This window comes from Jaculus jaculus, chromosome 19, assembly GCF_020740685.1.
Source record: "Jaculus jaculus isolate mJacJac1 chromosome 19, mJacJac1.mat.Y.cur, whole genome shotgun sequence".
Lineage (NCBI taxonomy): Eukaryota > Metazoa > Chordata > Mammalia > Rodentia > Dipodidae > Jaculus > Jaculus jaculus.
This window is the reverse complement of record NC_059120.1, coordinates 1,185,232-1,209,118: the sequence shown is the minus strand read 5'-3', so window position 1 is coordinate 1,209,118 and position 23,887 is coordinate 1,185,232.

Below are 23,887 nucleotides of genomic sequence, written 5' to 3'. Positions count from 1 at the left end.
ATGACAGGAGGCCTAGTGGAGATACATGAGGTGGAGAAAGCTTGTGGGTGGGAGCACATGGGGTGAAAGCACCTGAAGTGGAGAGGGGAGGAGACATAGTAAACATTTTCCTGTCAGCCATCACAATTAAAAAGGAAACACCATTGGTAACACTTAGGCTTAGGTTTCCAGACACCTAGACTGTTAGTAAATTCATTTGTGGCACATCACTGTGGAAATCCTGGAAAATCAATAGAATGTCACATACTATAGTTTCCATTGAATTGTTTTGGCACTTGTGTGTTGGTTTGATGAGGGTACAGTTGAAAAATGTAGTCAATGTTACCAAAGAGTTCTTACAGGTGCTATGTAGGCAATGTGCTGCAGAGTACAGGTTATGAGTTATTTTTTATGAGAAATGATTGAATCACATACTGATGGCCATCAAGTTTAGGTTTCATTCTTTTTAGAAAATCATTTATACTTCAATAAGACTTTTCTCTAGTGTTTGATCTTTATTCTTTGCTACAAATGGAGTGGAAATATTGGAGGCATCCCACATACTGTGGTCTCTCCCTTGTCCCCTGATAGATTTGAGTCCAGATGGGTTCAGCACTATAAGACTCCTGGCATGTCATTCAGACCCACAGACTTGATCTGTAGTGCCTCGAGGAATGCTGTACTGCTATGGCTTGTACTCTGCTTAGCAGTAAAGAACTTGGTGCTTTTGTTCACAGGTGCATTTGGTTTGTTCATTACCATGAAAATTGCAAATGCATTTAGAAGCCTTGAGCTTAGGTCCCTGCTTCCCTTTGTGCTGAGTAGTGTACTTTCTGCTGAAAGCCAGGAGCATATCTCTGGGGCAGAGGGTTGAACAGAGAGCATTCTACCTACATGACCACTTTTCTCAAAAATCTGGTGCTGTATTACATTCTTTTCAGTAGCCACATATTTTGTCTATTTTTACCAATATTTACAGCAGGATAGCAAATTTAGTCCACTTGCCCTAGTTTTCTGTCAAAGATGGAATCAGAAGTTCCAATAATGATTTAGAATTTTATTTCCTTGAATGTTGACATTTTAAATTGATTCTCAGAAAATATGGGGCAAAGAATGTAGCTGAATTTTGTTATTACTATTTGTAAAATAGCATATAATTAGATAATCCAAATAATTTCTAATTTGGGTAATTGCTCACTTAGTCATTAGGATACCTCACAACAGACTTCTATTTTAAAACTACTACAACAACAAAAGACACCTAGGGGGTCTTTGGAGATGGTTCAGTTGGTAATATGTTTGCCACACAAGTGTGAGGACCTGAGTTTGGATCACTTGCACCCATGTAAAAGCCAGGTGTATATCTATAATTCCAGTACTGGGGAGGCAGAAACATGGGACTTGCTGGCTTACTAGTCTATTTGAATCAGTGAGGTTCAAAAGAATAAGGTACAGAATGGTTGAGAAAGATTAGACATTAACCTCTTGCCTCCACATACTTTCCCATATACACATAAGCATATAGCCCACAAACACACAGATATTCTCTCTCATACACATAAACACACACACCCCAGATATGTATATATACATGCAAAAAATGTAAAAAATATTTACTTTTATGTTTTTCACAATTTAATGACAAACATAAATTATATGTGTAGATACAGGTTCTATTTGATATTAAAGTGAAGAAGCCAGCCAGTTTTCTTAAATTAAATGGGGTCATCCTGGGTCTTATATGTCTCTTCTGATAATGTTATCATCAAAGCAACTGTGATTTTGATAGTTTTTTTAAAATTAAATCTGTGCCTTCTTTCTTTGCTTTAAAAATATCTTTTATAATTTATTCATTTTTACATCTTTCTACCTTAACAGCCTCCCACTTTTTTATTTTCAAATTCTTCTCATAGTTCCAATTCTATTTCTCAAATTGAATGCCCATCCTACCTACATATCTTTCCTTACCTAAGCCTCACAATTTTCCTGATGGGCTCAGAATATTCTGGTTCTCTTTATATTCTTTCTGCAGACAAGTCCAGCCCTTTAACTTTACCTAAAAGCAAGTTTTCCTACTGTGTCTCATGTCTCAAACTTAACTTGCTTTATTTTGTCTACAGTTGTCTCTGGCCCTCTTGTAGAATATTCCTAACTGAGAAAAGCTAATTTATGACTGTATAAGAAAATCATCTCAGAAAATTGTTGAGACCTGCAGTTTTAAATTAGCCTTCTGACAATTTATTTTGCTGATGAATATTTAAAATAAGGGAGTTAAAGAGTAAATGAGCAATTTTATGAAATGGGTTTTACAAATAATAATAATAACAGAAATGACTTATGTTCCTTATTCTTTTATGTAGCATTCATGCAGGCATTCAAATTGCTACTGTTAAGTTAGGTACTGCATTAATTTCCAGAAATGTTTCATTTATAATGAGGCAGAAAAAGTCTTATTCTCAGATAAGTGCTTCATATTTCTATTTCAGGTACACAGAAATTGAATGGAAGTATAGTTCATAAAAAAATGTAAGCTGAAAATAAGTAAGCCCTTGACATTCAGTAGAGATGGCAGTTTAGATGGGAGATGAAAATTTTGTTCATGCACTGCATTAAATTTATCTGCAAAATTATTGGATAAATAATGAAAAGTTATCTCCTGAGGTTGTAGACTGCCCATTCCTAAAGGAGTTCTCAATTACTTCTGCTATGGAGACCCATATACTTGATCCTCTTGTACATATGCCAAAAGATAGATCACAATCAGGTTGGCCAGGTTTTCTTAGCCTAAAATCATGTTACATAGTATGACACCATTATTTAGTTCTTCACTGTGATTCTTTTAAGGAATCTAAACTATTATGATCATTATGCTATGTATCACAAAGAACTCAAAGGAAAAATAATATTAAAGTGAATACTTGCTATTATGTATTAGGCAATCATCTACTGCCTATTTATTTCTAATAATATTTTTATTGATAGGTAGGAGTTACTCATTTGTTTTTAAATGTGAAATGTTCAGATACAAGCTGGGGAGATGGCTTAGCTACTATGAGAATTTACTGCTAAATATGAGGACTTCTCAGGCCTGAAATTGCCAACTTTAATTCCTTAGAACTCACATAAAATTCTGGTCATGGCAATGCAGCCCTGTAGCTTCAGTTTATGAGGGAAGAGACTGGAGAATCATTGGGGCTTTCTGGTAGGCTTCAGTTCCAGGCTGAGGAAATAAACTGTCTCAAGAAAATATAAAGATTAGATACCCAAAGGGCACCTGGATTTTGCATACACACATCTCATGCACAAACGTGCATATACATCACATTTAAAACACAGCTCACATCACACTGACTCTATATATACATACACAAAAGTTGGATGCAACTAAGTGAGGTAAAAGATGCAATGTTAATTAAAGTCTTTAAAAAGTCTATATTTTTAAAAAGTATGCCACCTCATTTTTACAGGAAACAGAATTGATCAGGAAGCCCTTGAGTGTTCAGATTAAGAATATAAAATCTGAGATGTTGGTAATTATGGAAAACATAAGACTATTCATAGAGGCAAAATATAGATTTTGGCACTGTTTATCATAGTAGATTAAAAGAGATTTTACCATAGACTCTAAGTCAATTGCTGTGAAATCTATCAGCTTCCAAAATCCTTTCACACAGAAATAGCACTAGTGACTCCTCTGTTGTTTTGTTCTGAAATGAAAATTTTAGATACAAATAAAATGAGTATAACAGTTTAAGCATGAAATAAAAAATTAAAAAATATAACAACATACACTTCAGGTTCTAAATTGTCAGGATAATTACCTGAGGAAGGGGTAAAGTTTGTATGCCATGCATGCATGCATGAATGAATGAATGATGTGATATTCCTGCTGTTTCACCCAAATGAATAGTCACTATAACTGCAGTGTTTACAACTGAAGACTTATGGAGAGATGTATGTTAGTAACTCAAACACATGAACTATCTTGCCAACAATGAATGATATAATTTTCTGTAATAGTAAAAAATAGTCTTGGAAATATTTGAGAAAAAGGCACAATTTACATAATATATGAATTTCTGGAAATTCAATATAAAAATTGCCAAAAAATCATGTTTAATGTAAAGCTGAGTTATATGCTGAGCTAAAGAAATATCAACCAAAGGCATATTTACCTACTTGGATCCCTGGTTGGACATTTGAAATTTATTCAAGGTGCAGAACAACCTTTAAGTACTTGGGAGAGCTGATCATCAGGATATGAAGCAGATCTACCCACAGCACTATGTGGACCTTGCCACTCCTCATAAGGAGGATAGCAACAGCTCATTAAAATTTAGAAATGTCTCTTTGGGAGAGAAAAGCTCCTATCAAGAAGGGAAGTCTTAAGATTCTAAGCCTATGGACTATGGTGATGGCTCAGTTTGTAAAGTACTTGCTGTGTACCTATATATTTAATGATGGTGAGCATGTATTTTGGAGGAAGACAATGATATCAGGTATGGGTACACTGGGATGGAAGGGTGGTATATGAGGAATTCATTCTCAATACAGGTGAAAATTTGGCAGGAACTTAAAACCATGTTCATGACTTAGATGGTCATGAGAGGGAATGTAAAAATTGATTAGAAGGGAAGAAATAAGAAGATAGACTTGTCATAAATTACTTTTAAAGAACGAGAAATAGAATGAGATAAATGAGATAAAGAAGCAAAATACAGAAAGTAGGAGGAAATGGTAAGTGCATGTTTCAAGGAGCAAAGAAGCGAGATTTTATAAATAGCAGTTGGCATTTTAAAATGGTGGATGGTGTACAGTAGAACTAAGAAGAAGGGATGCATCTGGGTCTTAGCACAGCAAAAGATCACGTATACAAGGAACTGAGAGGAGGTGGAACCAGCAGGAATATACATGGCTTTCTTTACTAGTTATGCTAATTGTAGTCAGTCTCTAGAAACATTGGTATTCAGAATTTAGGCCACGAGCAAGCAATTACTGAGATAATTCAGAGAGTCTAGAGGAAGAAATTAGATGGAACTACTAGGGCCATATGCCCATAGGCAGGTGGTCTCTGTAAGGAGTCAGGTTTGTTTTGCAATGCCTGGTGATCAGGGTAGCCCTATGCCTAACACTGATTCCTACGGTCCAAATACAGTAAGGAAAGAAACTCCAGAGGCCAATGCCAGCATCCAAATACACAGGTAGTCAACCAGGAAATGAGATCAGCTCAGAAACCTCATACTTAATTACAAATGGGTCCCCAATAGTCAGTCCTTCTGGTGTATAACCCCATGTTTCCAAAAAACAGAACCATGACCTAGAGGCATCTATGAAACTGTCTAGGTCACAGGATCTGATAAAGCCAGCATCTCCTCAGTCCCAGCCCTTCATAGATCAGTGGAAACTATTATTATCTCAGTCACGAGTCTAACATCATGTTCTCCAAGAGCATAAAGAGGGAAATATCTGAAACAAGTAAGATCAGTATAAAATAGGAAGTTAATAGGGGGGTATGCCCATTCAGGAAATTTAGATGCAAAAGGAAACAAAAGGCTTTCACTCCAGATTACAGATAGATCATTGAAATGGCTTAAATACTGAATGACATTTTTTAAAATATTAGAACAGAAATATTATTCAGTGTGATTATGCACTGCTGATGATGGGGAAATGGGTTATGAGTATGGAGCCTCTTTAAAGAGGCTCTGTAAAGAGAGGATTGTTATTTCCTAAAATTTGTAATAGGAAGGTGTTTATTTTTTAATTATTTGTAGTAACTATATCACCTATATATATTAAATAATTCCCATATATGAAGATATTCTTTCAAGGAATGGAAACAGTAGCACCATCAGCAACATACAATTATTTAAGGGTGTATCTTGTAAAAGGCACAGTAACACATATTCTGCTTATTTTCAAAGAAACTCAACAAGATAGTGAATGGTACCAAAGCAATAGACAGGACCAGGTAATGGTGGTTCTAAACAAGGCTCTGGAGTCAGAGGTCTTGGTTTCAAATGCTGATCTGATACTTGTCACCTGTGGCCTATAGTAATATTCATAGTTTCTCCATGTCACCAGCTGTAAAATGTAGATAATGGATGGTCTGATGAAATAATTTATTTAAATAGTGTTAATATTATTCCATTAGTTGTTCTTAATTAATGACAACATGCTCCCTAGCTCTGAAGTCCATGATATTTTTTTTTTTTATTGAAAGGAAAAGAGACTGGCTTGTGTGCACAGTGAAGTGTTTTCAAAAGTGAGGGTGATTGATAAAACAGGGTGGCAAGGAGTGGGAGAAATGAAGCAGTTTCATCTTTTTATAGTTTCAACTTATATTCATGACAATGTAGAATAGGTAATTTCTTCTTCAGAAGTGATTTTTAAACTGGGTGATATGATTTCACATGTGTTACATATAAAGGCTCTGCTTGGCACCAAGAGAAAATGTATTTATTCTGTTTAATGGAAAAAAATTGGCAATGCTATTTTTGATATATCAGTCAATATTTTTCCTTTATCCAAAATTCACACTTGAGGGGGCTAGATAGATAATTCAGTAGTTAAAGGTGCTTGATTGAAAAGCTTGATGGCCTGGGTTTGATTCCACAATACCCACATAAAGCCAGATGCTCTGTGATGGTCTTGTGTAGGTAGTGTCAGGCACTGTGAGGTCATGGATACCCAGGCCATCTTGTATCTGGAGGAGCACATTGTAAGGAGTCCTACCGTTCCTTTGGCTCTTACATTCTTTCCTCCACCTCTACCACAATGGACCCTGAGCCATGGAAGGTGTGATCGAGATATTTCAGTTCTAAGCATTTCTCTGTCAGTTCTTCTCAGTACCATGGTGCTTTCTGAGTCATCACAAAGTCACTACCATCTGAAAGGAGAAGCTTCTCTAACAAAAGTGAGAATAGCAGTAATATATGGGTATAAACATTAAGAGAAGTGCTTACTGGGGGGCAGTTTAGTGAGCATAGTATATACACTTAGCCAGACATCCCTGTTGCAGGTTTTCAGTTTCGGGGATGTATTCTCTCCTATGGAGTGGGCTTCCAGTCAAATTAGAGGGTGCTTGATTTCCACCATAACAGATGTGCCACTATTGCACCTGTTGGGTCACTTGGCTTGGCTGGCCAAATATAAGGCTTGCAGTGTCCACTGTTGGGTATCTTCACTAGTGATTTCTCTCTCTCCCATTGAAGTGCATATAGCATAGCTTTTTCTAGCTTTATGGTCTTCATGGGGGAGGTTTTCAGCTCAGCTCCACCAGGATTTCTCAGTGACTTTGTAGCCCATGTATGTAGAGTCTTTAGCAATAGAGTCTTACCATCTATTCTTGGTGGGAAAACAAGGGCCTTGGCAATGGCCTGTAATGTTTTGGGGGCATTAGGGACCTCCCTGCCCACAACTCACTGGAAGATATCCCATCCCTGGCACTGAAAATTTTCTAGTAACACTCTATGGATCCTGTGTATTTCATTGTCCAAAATGTAGGTTTCTATATGATTTATTTATATCTTCTTAGATTTTGATTAGTCCTCCCTCTACATTTTCTTTACTCAATCTCTTCCCCTGACCTCATTTAGACTTCTTATATGAGATCAAGTTCCCATGCTTACAGCCTAAATGTTAGATAACAAAAGAAATAGACATAATTAAAAGCATATCACACACACACACACACACACACACGAATGAAGACATATTGCTATATTATGTACAAACTGCATTTGCAGAAACTTAAGGAAATATTTGGCTAGAGTAATTATGACTGAGTCTTTTTGTATGTTTGCTTATAATCTTCAAATTTTTGAAATAGAACATATAATGGGGATTCGCTTCTTATAATAATGGGACCTAGATTAGAGATGATGATGGAAGGAGACAGGAAGGAGGAGAAGGGAAACACAGGGTGGATGAGAAAGAAGGCAACAGGGGAGATGAGGAGAAAGATGCAAAGGAGGGCGAGGGAAGAAGTTAATGAAGACTAGAGAAGGGGGAGAAGAGGAAGGAGGAGGTATAAGATGAAGAAAGGAGATGAGGAGAAAGAATACATGGAAATATCTATCTACAATATCACTAGTTACATTTTAATTCATCCACTTAAGAAAATATCTACAATATTGAGACCATTGCTTTTTTAACTAGTTATTTGTACCCCTCTGTCATTGAACACAAAATTTTAGTTAAATATCTATTTCCCTACCATTTATCTAAGTACTGACTCTAGAGCTACCTGTAAACCTAATTATAAGCTCTAAGGGAACCAATGGCCAAAGCCTGGCTAAGCAAAGCATGAGATCCTGGCACAGAGAGCACAGTTCGACCATGTGACTCATAGCCTGTACTGTCCCTGTGGTAGGCAGCTGCCTTGTGCTATAGTTGTTAAGAATGATGCACTCTCTGTAACTGAGCTTGCTAAGATGTGATGATGAATGCACTTTTCTCATCATTGTGACAAACTGAAAGAAGCAACTTCAGAGAGAATAGGTTTTGGCTCACAGTTTAAAGGAAAAAGTCATCACAGCACTTGAGGAGGCCCTGTCCAGGGTGGTAAGAACTTATGGTGAAGTTTATTTACATGTCTGGGGATCATGCAGCATTATTCTAGAGTCAGAAGTGAGAGTGAGTTAAAATACTCAAGGCTCATCACTGGTGACCTATATCTACCAGGAAATCCCCATGTAAACATTCCACAGCCTCCCCCAAAGAGTATCACAGGTCAGGGACCAAGATCCCATGGTGGGGGGGGCATTTCACATCCAAACCATTACAATGAAAATTTGAAACTACCGTTAACCATCACAAGCACAGCTACCTGCTAGAATGACAGAGAGACATTTTATCTCCTTTAGCCTAAAAAGGTGGTAGAGCATGACTGCCTGATAATCCAGGAGAGGAAAGGAACAGCTAAGGGCCACCAGAATTTCTATATTTCCTCTGTGTCTTTCTTTTCACTTGAACATAATCTGAATTGGATTTGTATAATCCACATCTGAAAGACTATTAATACATGGATAAATATTTTCTTATTCCTTCATCATGGAAAATCATTAAGCAGAAAAGAGAATAAAATTCCAAAGAAAAAGACCTCACAGATGACACTGGCTCTGCAGTAAAGGCCACAGTGATACTTCAATTAAGACCCTTGAAATTGGAGAATAAGCAGTCTGTGAGAATTATACAAAGGAATCAATACCTATGGAATATTAATTAAATATGCAAAACCATGTCAATACTAGAATGTGGAATACAGTTTGATATACAAGGCTTTAAACTAACAAGTTTAATGTCTTCCTTTTAGCCAGGCCTGGCCGTTTAAAGGGTCAGTTAGAATGTACTGAACTAAAGGAACACATTCACAGGTAATATCTTTTTCTGGGTTTTTTTTTTTTTTGGTTGAAGGAATGAAACTCAAGCTGTTAGATCTAAATACCATAGGAGTATTTAATACACAGTTCCTTTTTGTGCTATGAGCTGTGAGGTGAAGTGTTCTGTTTGCAAAGCTGCAATCTGCATAAACTCATAACAATACAGGCTGACTCTTAAGCCTGTTGCAATCCACCCGGACTGTGGGCAATCCACCCGGACTGTGGGCCCACATGAAAGCAACAGGGCTAGATAAGATAATTTCTAGCAGTCTAAACGCATTGTTCTTTAATTATAAAATTGCAGGTTAAATAAGCTAACAAAAAGGAGGACAGGAAATTAAGACAGAGGCAGCTTGGGAACCTAGGGACTTCTGCTGCCACAGAGCAGATGCTATGTTTCCTCCCAAGTTCCCTAAGAGAGACAGCTGCATTTGATCATCATATTTCCTGAATAAACTCAGGGATTCTGTCAACTGATATTTTTCAAATGCATACTACAAACCCTACTATGTATACACACATAAAATGTTTTAAGTATATTCCAGAGAAATGAAGTTGAACTTGACCAATGAAATCTTTGTTCTATGAAATTTTGAATAACTTGTTGATTAAAAATAAACTGTTACTGTTTTCATTTGTTCTTTTACTGTCACATTGTAACTCCTGTATTTGATTTCTGAGTTCAAGTGATACAATAAAGAAAAAAGATGAAAGTGTCATATAGTTTTCAAACTAAAGCTCAGATTCCTTATTTCATCAAATACATAGTCAATTTTATGGAATGGAATAGTCCAGTATTTGAAATGTTTTATTCATGTTATGAAAACCCAGATAATTATTGAAACAAAGAACTGTAGCCAATATTGAAATTAAAATAAATAGAATTTTTTTATGCAGAAGAAAATACTAAGAAGTGCCCAGTACTAACTGCCACTATTTCATGCTGTAGCTATAAATAATCTGGTTTACACAGAAATCATTTCAGAAAAAGGTTTATTTCCTTTCCATGTAAGCAATTATGCTGGAGGTTTGCAAAGCCTTTTTGAGAATCCATTTTAGGACTTGCCATCATAACCACTGTGTTCTTTGAAGTTTGCATTGTGGCCTTACCAAGTGCCCACAGCATTGCAGCTAATGTCTCTTTTTCTTTGACCCCTGGGAACTTCTGTAATAATGATGTTGGTCCTTTGATGTCTCCACTCACATTTTTTGATATTTAAACTAGGCAATAAATTCATCTGCTTGGCTCTAAAACCATGTTCCCAGTAATCTGTATTCACCTACTGTTTCTCTCCTTGAATAGCATTGTTTTCTACTGAATCCTTTCTGTTTGCAAACTAGAATAAAGCAACTACAATATGTTATTTCAGGTTTCCTTGCCATCCTGGTTAATTGGCCAGCAGCAATGCGAAGTGTTTGTATAGTGAGAATTAATATAATATCCAGAATATAAAATTAAAGGGTCTAGTTAGGGGAGAAATGTTAACAGTACCATATTCAAAAGAGTAGCCTCATGGAAGCACAGCAGGTGGCCAGTAGTCAGACACAGCCTAGAAACTGTATTGGTCACCAGACTGTATATTCCAGCCATGTCCTGCCAGTCACCTACATGTCTTCTAAGTTGACAGTGATTCCTGAAATCTTCAAAAACATGGCAGAACTTTGTGCTAAGACATAAGAAATTTACCATGTGATCTTTTATTTATTTATTTATTTTGAGGCAAGCCCAATGGACTGGACTTTTTTTTTTTTTTAATGTGAGAGTGAGAGCAAGAGTGAAAGAATGAGAGAGAAAGAGCATTGGCCTGCCAAGGCCTCAGACACTGCAATTAAACTCCAGATGTGTGTGTCATCTTGTGAGCAAAATTGTGTTAGCTTGTACCTCTGACTACGTGGGATCTAAAGAGTCTAACATGGGTCCTTAAGATTTGCAGGCAAGTGCCATCTCTCCAGCACACCATGTGATCTTGGCTAAAAGTTACTAGTGTTTTTCCCTTCAAATATGGTGGACACCATAGGAAGAAAACAATGAGAGGGACACCAGAGAAACTCTGAAGTTAAAACTGAAAGCACTGAATGACTTCTTGATATCTCTTTCTCTCAGTTAGGTCTGGCTTGGGATATTAGGACTTCTAATATGTCAAAAATTTCCCCAGTGCCTGTGCTGTGAATAAGCCAGTCTCTGCTTTTTCTATAGATTTTAGGTCCTATGAGACCATGACTTATAAAGTGAGAAATCCAGGAATCAATTACATAAATGTTGATTGACAATAAGATCTTGGACAGTTGATCAAGTTAGAGATTTATCTCAAATTATCAATCTCACCTTTGAGTCTCACTGGGATCAAAAATGACAAAAAGCCCGACTTAATTTCATCCTCATTTAAAAAATAAACCAGTAAACCCTGTTCTCATGCTATTGAAAGCTGTATAAAGAGCCATTATTCCTGCCTTTATAAAAGTCCATCCTTAAGCTGGGTGTGGTGACACATGCCTTTAATCCCAGCACTCGGGAGGCAGAGGTAGGAGGATCGCCATGAGTTTGAGGCCACCCTGAGACTACATAGTTAATTCCAGGTCAGCCTGGACAAGAGTGAGACCCTACCTTGCAAAACAAACAAACAAACAAACAAAAAAAGTCCACCCTTAGCAGCTGATGGCCTATGTTCAAAATATCCAGGGCTTAAATGAAGCATATAAATCAGATTTTACAAGGCCATGTCAGCATAAATAATGGACCAGTTAGAATTGTACATATTGCTATACACAGTGACTTTAATTTTTAAAAATACATTAATCATTCTCATATGAAAAAATGTGTCCTACACGCAGTGTACTGATATCTTGTCTTTTCAAAGAATGAATTTCTATATGCACTGGCATCTGTAAAGTGTGTGTGTAAGAGGGAAAATTAATATTATTTTGCTTTTATAAAAAGTAAAAATCAGAAAATCAGGCTATGTGAGTCCAAACTGATACAATAGTGAGGCAAGCCAGGAGTTATGGATACCGGAGCCCTGAGGTCCCCTGTCTGTGGCCTTCATAAAATCGAGAGGATAGAGAGTCTGACTAACAGCTCCTCAGTGGGAATGTTGATTCCTGACTAGCAGATGTGAAAAATACAAAAATGGAAGCATGAGTTGATGTACTTGGGTTGCTACTTCAGTAAAAATGAGTTTGGAAAGATAACAAGCATAAATGTTCAGATAGAATTTAAGAAGTAACATAGCAGGACAGCTTTACTGAAGCAATTTTTTTTTTTTTTTTTTTTTGGTTCTGAACTTTGAACAATGCTGAACTAACACTGAGTAACCGCAATAGGAAGAATCATTCTACCCTTTATCAGCAATCTTCTTGTTGATTGTCACTAATGTCAGTAACCAAGAAGGATGTCATTCTAAATAGCTGGTCACTAAGGCTAGCACTGACTTGAAAGGAGAACAGGCAGTAAGAGGATTTTATGGTAATAGACTACCATGATACATGGGCAATCTGAAAGAACAAGAGAAAGAAGTGAGTCAGGAAGAGAAGGCAGTGGAAAGGCTTTGGATAGACCTGCCCCAGAGCCATACAGAATGTAATCATATACACAGTGACTGTAAACTCACATACTGGAGGAATTCTAGGGAAAAGATAAAGTTGGGACAAAACATTATGGGAAGGGCTGATCAGTGTAAAGGTATATCTTCAGGTTTTGGAAATCATTAGGACTTTGCTAAATTTAGTAGGGGAATTTCTACAAAACATTAAACTAACATTAAGGCCTTAATAAAAACAAATAAATAGATGTGAAAACCATAAACTTGACAAATAAAAATGTATTTAAAATAAAATAGAAAAGTATATTTGTTCTCAGTCTTATTGTATATTTCTTTAGAAGAAACAGGATATTATATTTGTAGAAAGATGTTCCTCAGAGATGACAATTATTTCAAATGCAAACAACAAGAATGCAAATAAAAACCCTCAAACATTTCTAATCTGATTGCTAAGTATTCCATGATTAGTATGAAGGAAGGTCAAAACCCAACATAAAATGAAGGGCAGATTTTATCTGAATGATGGCTACAAACGTTGGTTACAGACCATCCCAATCACTATAGTCTGTCCACTTGGAGCACAGCCACCCTCTGTGGTATTGTTCCTTCACTGTATTTATTTAAGACCATACAAACTCTTAAGGCAACATTGATGATGAGTGGGATTAATTTTTTTTTAAATTCCTATTGCGATTGAGAAAAACACTCAACAAAGCTATATGGTTCTTAGGCATGGTGGTAAACAGTGTGCTTTTTCCACAGTAAAAGCCAAAATAAAATACTTAAACCGGTTATTTTGTTTAAATGGAAGAAAAATTACTTCACAAAATTAGAGTTTTGAAGGGACTAAATTATGAGAATTGAATTTCATGTAATGAATTCTAATCTTCAAATTATGCACATACAAATGACAAAATAAGTAAACTAATATAAATAATTTATGGCCCCTGCATGACCATTTTCCTACTGAAAACTTCAAATTTAATAGGCAGACTAGAAAAGACAACTCACAATGACATTAGGGGGAAAGAGGGAAAAGGGATTTTTATTGCCTGCTAATTATCTTTTAAACTTTGTGATTTTTCAATCAGGCCAAGTGAGTATTGTTAAGCCTTAAAACTTGTATGAGATAAAGTTAAACTCAAGGAAAATTCAATGATGCAGACAGTAGCATCTCATAATTCAGAAATCCACAATAAGAACATAGTAATCTCACATATTTAGCTATCATATCAAAATACCAAGAGCCAACATCAGAAAGTACATGAGAGATAGCAATCACTGTAGAAATGTTTCTCTTTATCCATTTAAGAGTTCACAGAAATAAGTAAGAACAGAAGAGATTTCAACTATCTCTAATGAAGATGAATATAGATTGATGGGGTAGATGCAGTAAATAAAGGAACTCATGCACGACACAGTTATAAAGATGGACTACATATTAAACTGCAAAGAAAAAAGCTATTTAATTCCAAATTTGGAACAGTACTGACTGTGTTATCAGATGACAATATTAGTCAACTGGAAATTAAGAGCAAAAACATAAACTACAGAAAATAACCAACTACCTCACTTTATGACAATAGCTTGAGCATGGGTTGTTTCCCTATCAAGCATGTGGAAATCTATCCCTCAGTGTGAAATATTAAGAGATGGACCAATAGGAACTGGAAAAGATGATTCGAGTGCCAACCTCCTTAGTCATGTGATCAGTGCCTTCATTGGTGAATGTGTTATCTGATAGTGAAACATATGAAATTCACTATAACTTGTGTTTCTTGTAGCTTCTTATCTGTCACTCTGTAATGTTCCTCACCACCTTAGGCCCAAGAAATAGTGATAACATGCAGACTGTCGACCTAAAGCCAGAACTGAGAACTCAAACATGTGTCTTTTCTTTATAGTATACTTAATCAGGCACTGTGACCAGCTCCAAAGGATTTCTAAGGGTAGTGAATTATCCAGTAATAGACTCAGAATTATTCTACCCTGTCATTAAACACTCATATTTTTCATGGGCAGGTTTTAGGCAGACTATTTTTCCTAAAATTTCAGAAGGCATGGAGATTATTTAATTCTGGAAAATTCCATAAGTGAGCACATTGTACCCAAAGACAAAAGTCTGAAACCTGTGAAACTTTCTTTATCCATTTGTCAAGTTGACAATTAAAGACCTCTCCTTTAATCCAACCTGCCTGACTACACACTGTTGGTAGTTGGCATGGAAAGTTTAAAAAGAGATTTGGTGGAAATTTTAAGAACTTTCATGTTACCAGCCTCATTTACTAATTCCATTGCCTCAAGAATCTATGGGATAGATTTGTGTTCATTTAAAGGAAATCACTCTAACTGGGTGAAGTATAGGGGATTTAAGACATGAATTCATAGTAGAAAAATCTGGGAATGAAGACTTGGAATAAGACAGTAAAACCCCCTCCTCCACCCCACTCCTGCCCTGAGCTATGGCTCTGTTGCAAACAAGAAGCTGGGGAAGATAACCATGAGAGTGGCTGGCTAAATCCTTCTCCTCACAAATGGAGCTAGTGTTTAATACTACCCATCCTACAATGCCACCCGGCTATGTTCTCATATGCAATTGTTCTGAATTATGAAGTTCCCACCCCACAGCCAGAAGGACTTTATTTGTAGTGGTGACCATGGAACCTTTATCAAAAATCTTTTCAAAAACAAACAGGAAAACCTTTGCTTTGGTTCATCATACTTTGCTGGACTTCCTTGTGTAATATGCTATTCAGGTTTATGACTAAGCACACAATTTTGATGTGTGAAATGAACTGAGAAATTCTGGTAAGAATTAAACAAGCATAACTTTTCTGATCTGTAAATAGGCATGTTAATAATAGTGACTATTCTGACTATTCATAAGAATCATTATGTAGATAAGATGAAATTATATTCTGTTATGGGCTCATTGGAACTCTCAGTGGTAGTGAGACAGGCTTCTCATCTACCTGTTATACATGTTCCCTTTTCTTCATTGCACTGTGTCTTTAAGAGATAATCTCATACCACCACCATTCTGTGTGGAAGAACTGATTTGCCTAAACCCATTGCTCTCTTTTGGGCCACATCCATCTCAATCTCTGTCTGATGTTGGCACTGTTTATCATCATCATCAGTCCTCACCCCATCAGTGTTAATGGCACATGCCAGTTTTCATTCTTCCTTCAATTCCCTGCATGCATAGTAATTATGGAAATGTGTCTGGCCATCCTTCTCTTTTCCATCTCTCATCCTGGGGCTAACCCCCCATTATACGTATCTGTGATAATTTTTCATTCCCTTGACAATGGTTGACTACTTTTCATTATCTCAGATCTGATATATTTTTCAATTTTTTTTGTTAGTTATGGACATTCTTAGTATGTAAACAGCACATGTTGGTACCATCCTTACCCTCATCTCTGCTCCCCTCCAAAGGTGCCTTCCTAGTTGGGGCTGCCAGTCATCCCCATGGCGATTATGGGTCATGCATTGTATGGGTAGCTATCGGTGGTGGGTAAGATGCAATATCTCTATGTGTAATGTTCCATTCAGTTCATTTTGTACTCCTTTGATAAATATGTTGATCCTGTCAATCCCACATCCTGAAAGTGTAAGTAACTCTCTATTGTCCACTATGATAATTTAAATCACATGGGTCTGGGTCTGAATTTCCAAACATTTCCATTTACTTCCTGCCATGTTTCTAGACTTTCCTCTCAGTGCTTCCTAGACTCTGCTGTGCTGCATGTGAGGTAGTCCCTGCAGTGGAAGTTGGCCTGCAACGTCCTCTTCCAACACCTTCTACCTCCTTAATTACTTGTGGTTGCAGGTTTTGTTTGTTTGCTTGTTTTTTGAGCAGGCCCTTTCTATAGGACCCAATCTGGACAAAAACTTACTATGTAGCCTACACTGGCCTCAAACTTGGGATGCTCCTGCCTCAGCTGAGTGCTGGGATTAAAGGGATGCCCCACCACACCTGGCACACACCCTTATTTATCCTTCATCACGTAGTTATGGCATTTTCTTTCCAGGAAAGCATCTGTGATAAAACAAATTATAAGGCTGACTCTCTTTTCACAATATAGAAGATTAATATATATAACTGGATGAATCATACAGGCTATATAATATATCCAAGGTAACTATGGCCCACCAAAAATGCCAGACTAACAGTCAGAAAACTTCCTTAAAAGCTATGTAGCAATATTGTAGGGATCTGGAGCCATGTTGCCTTTGTTACAGTTACTCAATCCCCTGCTTTGCCATGAGGAAACAGCTGAGACACATTAACAAATAGGTAGGACTATTTCCAATGAAATATTTCTTTATAAAAACATTGTTACTAATAATGCTGTTTTTGTAAAACCAAAATAATTGGCCATCCCTAGGGATCTAGATTAACCTGTGCCCTAAGATCTATGGCTACTGAGGTGCTGTCAGCATGTGGTTTGAGAGCTACCACTCAGCAACTGATGAGTGACTGTCTAATTTCATATCAGGAAAGTATTGTATAGTTATCATCTGTAATCATTATCTTAACATATAAATATTGTTATGTTCAATTTGCAGATAAGAGCATTATTATAGATTGAAATTTTCCATTTCCTTTCTTTTAATTTTTCAATGTAGGGTCTCACTCTAGTCCAGCTGACCAGGAACTCACTATGTATTTTCAGGGTGGCCTCAAACTCATGGCGATCCATCTACCTCTGCCTGCCTCCCAAGTGCTGGGATTAGAGGTGTGTGCCACCATGCCTAGCTCTGAAATTTTCACTTTTATATATTATATGCCTATGGTAAAATGCCAGTTCTGAAAACAAATAATAAGCCTATCTCATTTCCTGTTGTGTCTAGCACAAAATGGATGTACAGCAAGGGTTTATTTATTTATTTATTTACATTTTGATTTATTTGTCATGTGGCCCAGGATAGCCTCAAATACTCCATCCTCCTGCCACTGCCACATTACTTCTGGGATTACAGGTATGCATGGCTAAGTATTTATTTAATAAATAAACAAGTGATAAACAGAGACATGAACATATTGACCTAGGATTTATAAACAGCAATGTTCAAATTCACAATTTTTTCATAATTCTTATATTTCTTTCTGGTATATGTATGAGAACTTACCATGTAATATGGGTTATGAGACCTTGATCATAAAATTGCCTGTAATATCATTTATAATGATACTTGCACTTACTTACATATGCTAGGCTTTGTCTAGTACTTTATATCTAGATAAAACTATAAGGTAAATATTACTACCTCAACTTTATAAAAAAATAGACACAGAATAAGCAACTCCTCCAAGACATCTAGTAAGCCATGGACCCGGGGCTTTACCATGTGGTGTGGCCTTGAATTAAGAGACTTTTACATGCATTACTGAGAGACCAAATATAACCATTTTAACTACAAAGGACCAGGCCTGACTTAGATAGAAAACTAGCAGCATAATGTGCTGGCCTTTGCTTCTGCAAACTTTGCTTGCTTGCTCAATTGCTGCCTTTCTCCCTAAAGTTTCTGAGGAATCTTCAAGGACATTGCAGAAACACTCCACTGAAGAGGGGCACAGGCCTCCGACCACCTGCTTAGATAAGAAACTGAGGAATCTTCACTTCAAAGACAATGGTGATTACTTCATCTGCCTGGAGTGCCCCTAGCTCCTGCCCCCAACTTTGCCCGCTGAAACCCCAAGCCAATCAGAACTGTTGAAATCAACCAATCATGTATCTATCCCTTACTTCTTTGTTCGCATTCCTATATAAACCCCTTCCCCAAAAGAAAGGGACTCTCTTCCTCACTACTGCTGTGCCAGAATGTGTGGACAAGAGCCCAGGCCTAGGCTTGCAATAAAGAAACCTGTTGATTTTACATTTGAGTGTCTCGGCTTCTGTGGTGGTTCTCTGGGTGACTCCTGGGTGGTAAGCCCTTCCCCCAGAGTGGGTGGCCCCTCTCCGAGGGGGGTTTCATCTAAAGAAGCTCAGAGAAGAAAAGTATCCCCTCCTCCCACCTGGCTGCTTGCTGATTTCCAGTGACTGAAGACCAGAATGGACTGAAGAACAGCAGCTCTCCCAGAAGCCTCCAGGCCTTCAGTGCCTGATTGGGACTGCTGAGGAATTCGGCTTTGTGGACTGAGCTACCTGGTTCCTTGACTCTCAGGCTTGCAAACTACAATTGTTGGACTGCAGAAAGTTAATCCAATAAATTCCCTTTTACTACAATTCATTCTATTGGTTCTGTTCCTCCAGAGAAGCCTGACTAATACAGAGCCTTTAGTAATTTTTTTTAAGCAAGTATACTATAGTGTGAACAGTCTACGGAGTTTTCCCTAATATTTGAAGTCAGTCTTCCATTCCACGTTGCAATCAGTTAAACACACACACTCACATGCACATGTACACATATAATATTCTACTTCCAAATTTTGTTGTTTATGCATTTCATTTCAGATTTCCCAGGGGTGAAATACTAATTAGCTTTTGCATTGCCTATTAGATATTTGAGCGTTCCAGTTCTCCACATCTGAGCTAAAGCTGCGCTGCTTTATCATGGTACTCTTCAGGAAGAGGGATCAGTAGGCATGTGTGAATAAATGAATGAAGAATAAGTGTGTGCCTAAATGTGCATACCATGCACATCATCTACTGATCATTGTAAATTGCCTTAATTTTACAATTTTATACCCTAATCCTTCTGCAACCTCTGTTCCCTAGGCTTTTCTACAGCTGATTTAGTTTCTAACCAAGCAACTTTTTCATTACCATTTTTATACTGCGTGATCACATGTCAGTTTTATCATCCTTGTCATTGCTAAACTGAAAATTTATTTTCATATGTGGAGCACGTAATTCTCCTCCTCTTTGCCACTCTATGAGCTTTGCTACAGATAAGCATCAAAGCCCCTCACAGTGCCCCGCGCTCCTCAGAATTACTCGCTTTGCCTGTTCACGTGCGCTTTATTCTACAGTAGCAAAAAGAGTAAAACACATAGCTTCCAGAAGATATTACATTGTTCCCCAAACTACCACTTTGAACAAATACTTCTTACTGCATGAATGAACCTTTCTCTCATTTTTATAAGATACCATTTCACACAGTAGGACTCTCAATTTTCAAGAATCAATTTTAATATTATATACATTGTAAAGCCCTTCTTTGTACCCAAGATTGAAATTAGTGATCTCTGTTCTTATAGCCCTGAGTTTTCATGGTTAATATATGTGGTTGTTTGAATAGAATAGATGGCCCCCAATATATTCACTTGTTTATTGATTTGTAGTTTGCATCTTTAGCCACCTGATTTTACAATACAGGTCTTACTATCTTAAAGTGGTCAAGACTGTGGGGGGGGGGTCCTTTGAAATTGAACTGAGTACAATTTACAATGTGTGATGGTTATAAATCTATTGGGGGCCAGGGGTGGAATGTGGTGGTTTGAATAGCATAGATGGCCCCCAATATATTCACTTGTTTATTTGTTTGTAGTTTCATCTTTAGCCACCTGGCTGGAGGCAGTGTTACTGGGTGGATCTTAAGGTGTGGTGGTGTGTTTCAGATTTCAATCTAAAGATATGCAAAGTATGCTTAGCTGGAGTTCCTGAAGTGGCTCTGTGGCTTTTGGCTTGTACCTCTTTCTCTCTGCTTGTACCTGTGAAGGCAGGACAGTTTCTTCTGCCATTATGGAACTTCCCCTGGATCTGTAAGCTTCAAAATATATCCCTTCCTCCATAACTGTGCCTGGTCTAGAAGTTCATCTCAGTGAACCTGAAGCTGTCTGCTACAATATAGCATTGGTAACAATTTGTTTATACAGTTGATTTCCATTGATTCTGAAAATTTGTGCAAACATCAAATATCTCCAGATTCTACCACCACATAGTCTGCCCACAATAAAGACATTTTAGCAATTGGTTTAGCCTATCTATAAGGTTCTGCTGAAATTGAAGAAGGAAATTGGGTACTGTAGAAATAAGAATCTAACAAAACACAATTATTGCCAAAAAAATAGGTACAATAGTTGAGTGAAACTTTTGAGTATAGCATAATTTAAATGATTTTTAGCTACATTCATATTCTTGTTCTTTATTTAGAAAGAAAAATGCCACAAATAGGAATAAAAAGTTCTTTGGCAAGTAATAGCTTGCACTGAAAAATGGACAAGCTGCCAAATGAGTTATGAGAATTTACTCATTAAAGAAGGGAATATAAAGAAAACCATGTTGATGTTTGATGGCTATAGTATAAAAATTAACTGTGTAGTAATATTAAATGTGCTATGAGCATATTTTTTATAAATGATATGCAATTGTTGATCTCTGGTTTTTCTATTTAGTTATAGCTAATTGCAATCTCAAGTATTCACTCTAGTTTTGAAAAATTCCCAGCTATCTAATTTGAAAGAAAAAATAAAGTAACCAAAAAAAAAAAAAATCTACACTGAAAATTGAGAGTCCTTTGTTACAGTACTGGTATAACAACATTACTACCACCTGCCCCCACCCCAGGCTTCACTCCCTGCTCAATGGGTGAAAACTCACCATACAGCTATACTTCTGAGTACTTAGTACTGAGTTACTTAGTGGGTTATTGGATCAGAAGCAACTGTAGGAGAGTATCATCTCACCAGTCTTCCCAGAAGGAAACTTTGGGAAAGGATTCATGGAATAGTAGTGAGATCCCAATGTCAGTGAAGGCAACTTCCTCACAGAGTTCCAGCCCTGTATGCAGTCCAACATGCTTCTATCATCCACCTCAGGGTGGAATGGGAGGTTAGTCCATGTTCATCCATAAACAGAATTTCCAAGAAAAAAATACAACATGCAGCCAAAATAAATAAAGAGCATTACCAGTAAAAAAAAAAAAAATGAAAGAGAGAGAGATCAATAATCAAGCAATGTGTACATTCCTCACTACTGTATGTATTCTCTAACAAAGATAATGTCTAATCTTAACCATTGTCACCTATTTGGGGCCCAAATGAGTGACAGTATGGCTGCTCTAATTCTGCATACACATCCTTCCAAACAGGAGAGGAAGACTTTAATTGTCTATTCAGGAGGACCTAGTCAGACCCCTCATAACTTCTAAATACTCATTAGGGAATAGTAAAAAAGGAAATCAGTTAAAGATGTCTTTGATTAGGTGAGCCTCCTATCATTGGCAAACTAACTGAGATAAACAATTTAATAACAGACAAGGTTTATTTTGGCTCAAAATTTCAGAGGCCTCAATCCATCATGACTTGTCTCTGGGACATATGACAGAAGGGGCTTATTCATCTCAAAATCAGGTTGGAGTTCTAATAGTCTCAAAGGATACATTCCAGTAACCTGACTTCCTTCCCTGAGGTTCTACTTCCTAAAGGCTCTACTAGATCTCAGAAGTGCCACCAGCTGGCTACCAAGTCTTCAACACATGGGTCTTTCTGGAACACTTATCTGTACTATCAAATTTACTGACTGAATGTGGAAGGCATTGATTGATTGTTTCTAGAAGTCAACTTAAGGCTTCAGATATTTTACTTCATGAGAGAAAGCCTCTTTGCCTAATTAGGACTGAAAATAATGTGTCCACTACTGGCCAATCCTTATATCTGAGAGCATATGCACAAACCGCGTGGCAGCAGCCTTCTACTGTGGGAAGGCTGTCAGCTCCTTGGGGCTAAGTCTATTTTATCTCACTGTTATATTGCCAATACTATGCAAAGTGATCTATCACCATCAAAATCATAATGTCATTTTTTACAGAAATAAAGAACATATTTCTGCCAATTATGTGAAGTCACATAGGCAATAAATGGAAAAATATATATTAGATAAAATAAGTGACATACATCGCCCTTTCTGATTTCAACATATATTGGTGGTCAGTCTAGAACTGGCATAAAATCAATATACTGATTAATGGAGCAAAATAGAGAATCCAGAAAAAATCCATGAATTGTTTATGGTCAACAAATCTTTGACAAGGACACCAAGAATAAATATGAATAAAAATAGTCTTTTCAGCAAATTTTATTGGGAAAATTTGATATCTACATGCAAGGGAAAAAAATTGAACCCTTATATCACACATGAAAGTCATTTCAAAATGCAAATCCTAACTAAACTGTATGACATGAATCTACAAAACCTAAGAGGAAATAAAAGGACAATGATCTCATGAATGTGGCCCCAAACTCAGGTAAGCAAACAGGATCATGTCACACTGAAAACATTCTTCATAACAAGAGAAATAGTGAACAAAGTTAAGCAACAACTTATGGAATGGCTAAAAAGTACTTACACACTTTTCTTTAGATAAGAGATTTACTATCTATAATATATAAAAACTCAAAATTCTCAATAGTAAGAAAACAACTCAACTCAATGAATGGGCCAAGAATATGAATAGACTAATAAACAGCCAAGTAGGAATAGGAAGGTGTTCAATGTCACTAAACACTAGGAAAAATTTAAAATCATGAAATACCACACTAAACCTGTTACAATAAGTATTATTAAAATTATTGTCAAGTATATGACAAATTGGAATCTTTGTACATCATTAAGTAAAATAGTGTAGCTACTATGAAAACCAATGTATTCCTCCAAATATTAAAAAGAAACTATCAAAATATCTAGCAAACTAAAATATTTTTGACTTTCATAAAAAATGTGAGGTGCCTAGGAAATATGAGTATTTTGCAAAAGATTTATGTCACATTTTACTTCAATAATTAAAAAGAACAGAAAGGCAAGTAAATATTGACTCCCTATTAGATAATCTATTTTCATTGCAATTCAATGAATAAAATAGACATGATCTTAAATTGACTATAGCAGTCTTATAAACATACCTACAGGTTTAACCCATATCCTATTAAGCAGGAACCACAAAACTGCCTTTTCTGAATATTTTCAATATTTTATTTCATGAAATACTTTTCAATGTGATTTTTATTTGTGTTTCAAATAGGTAATACATTTGAGT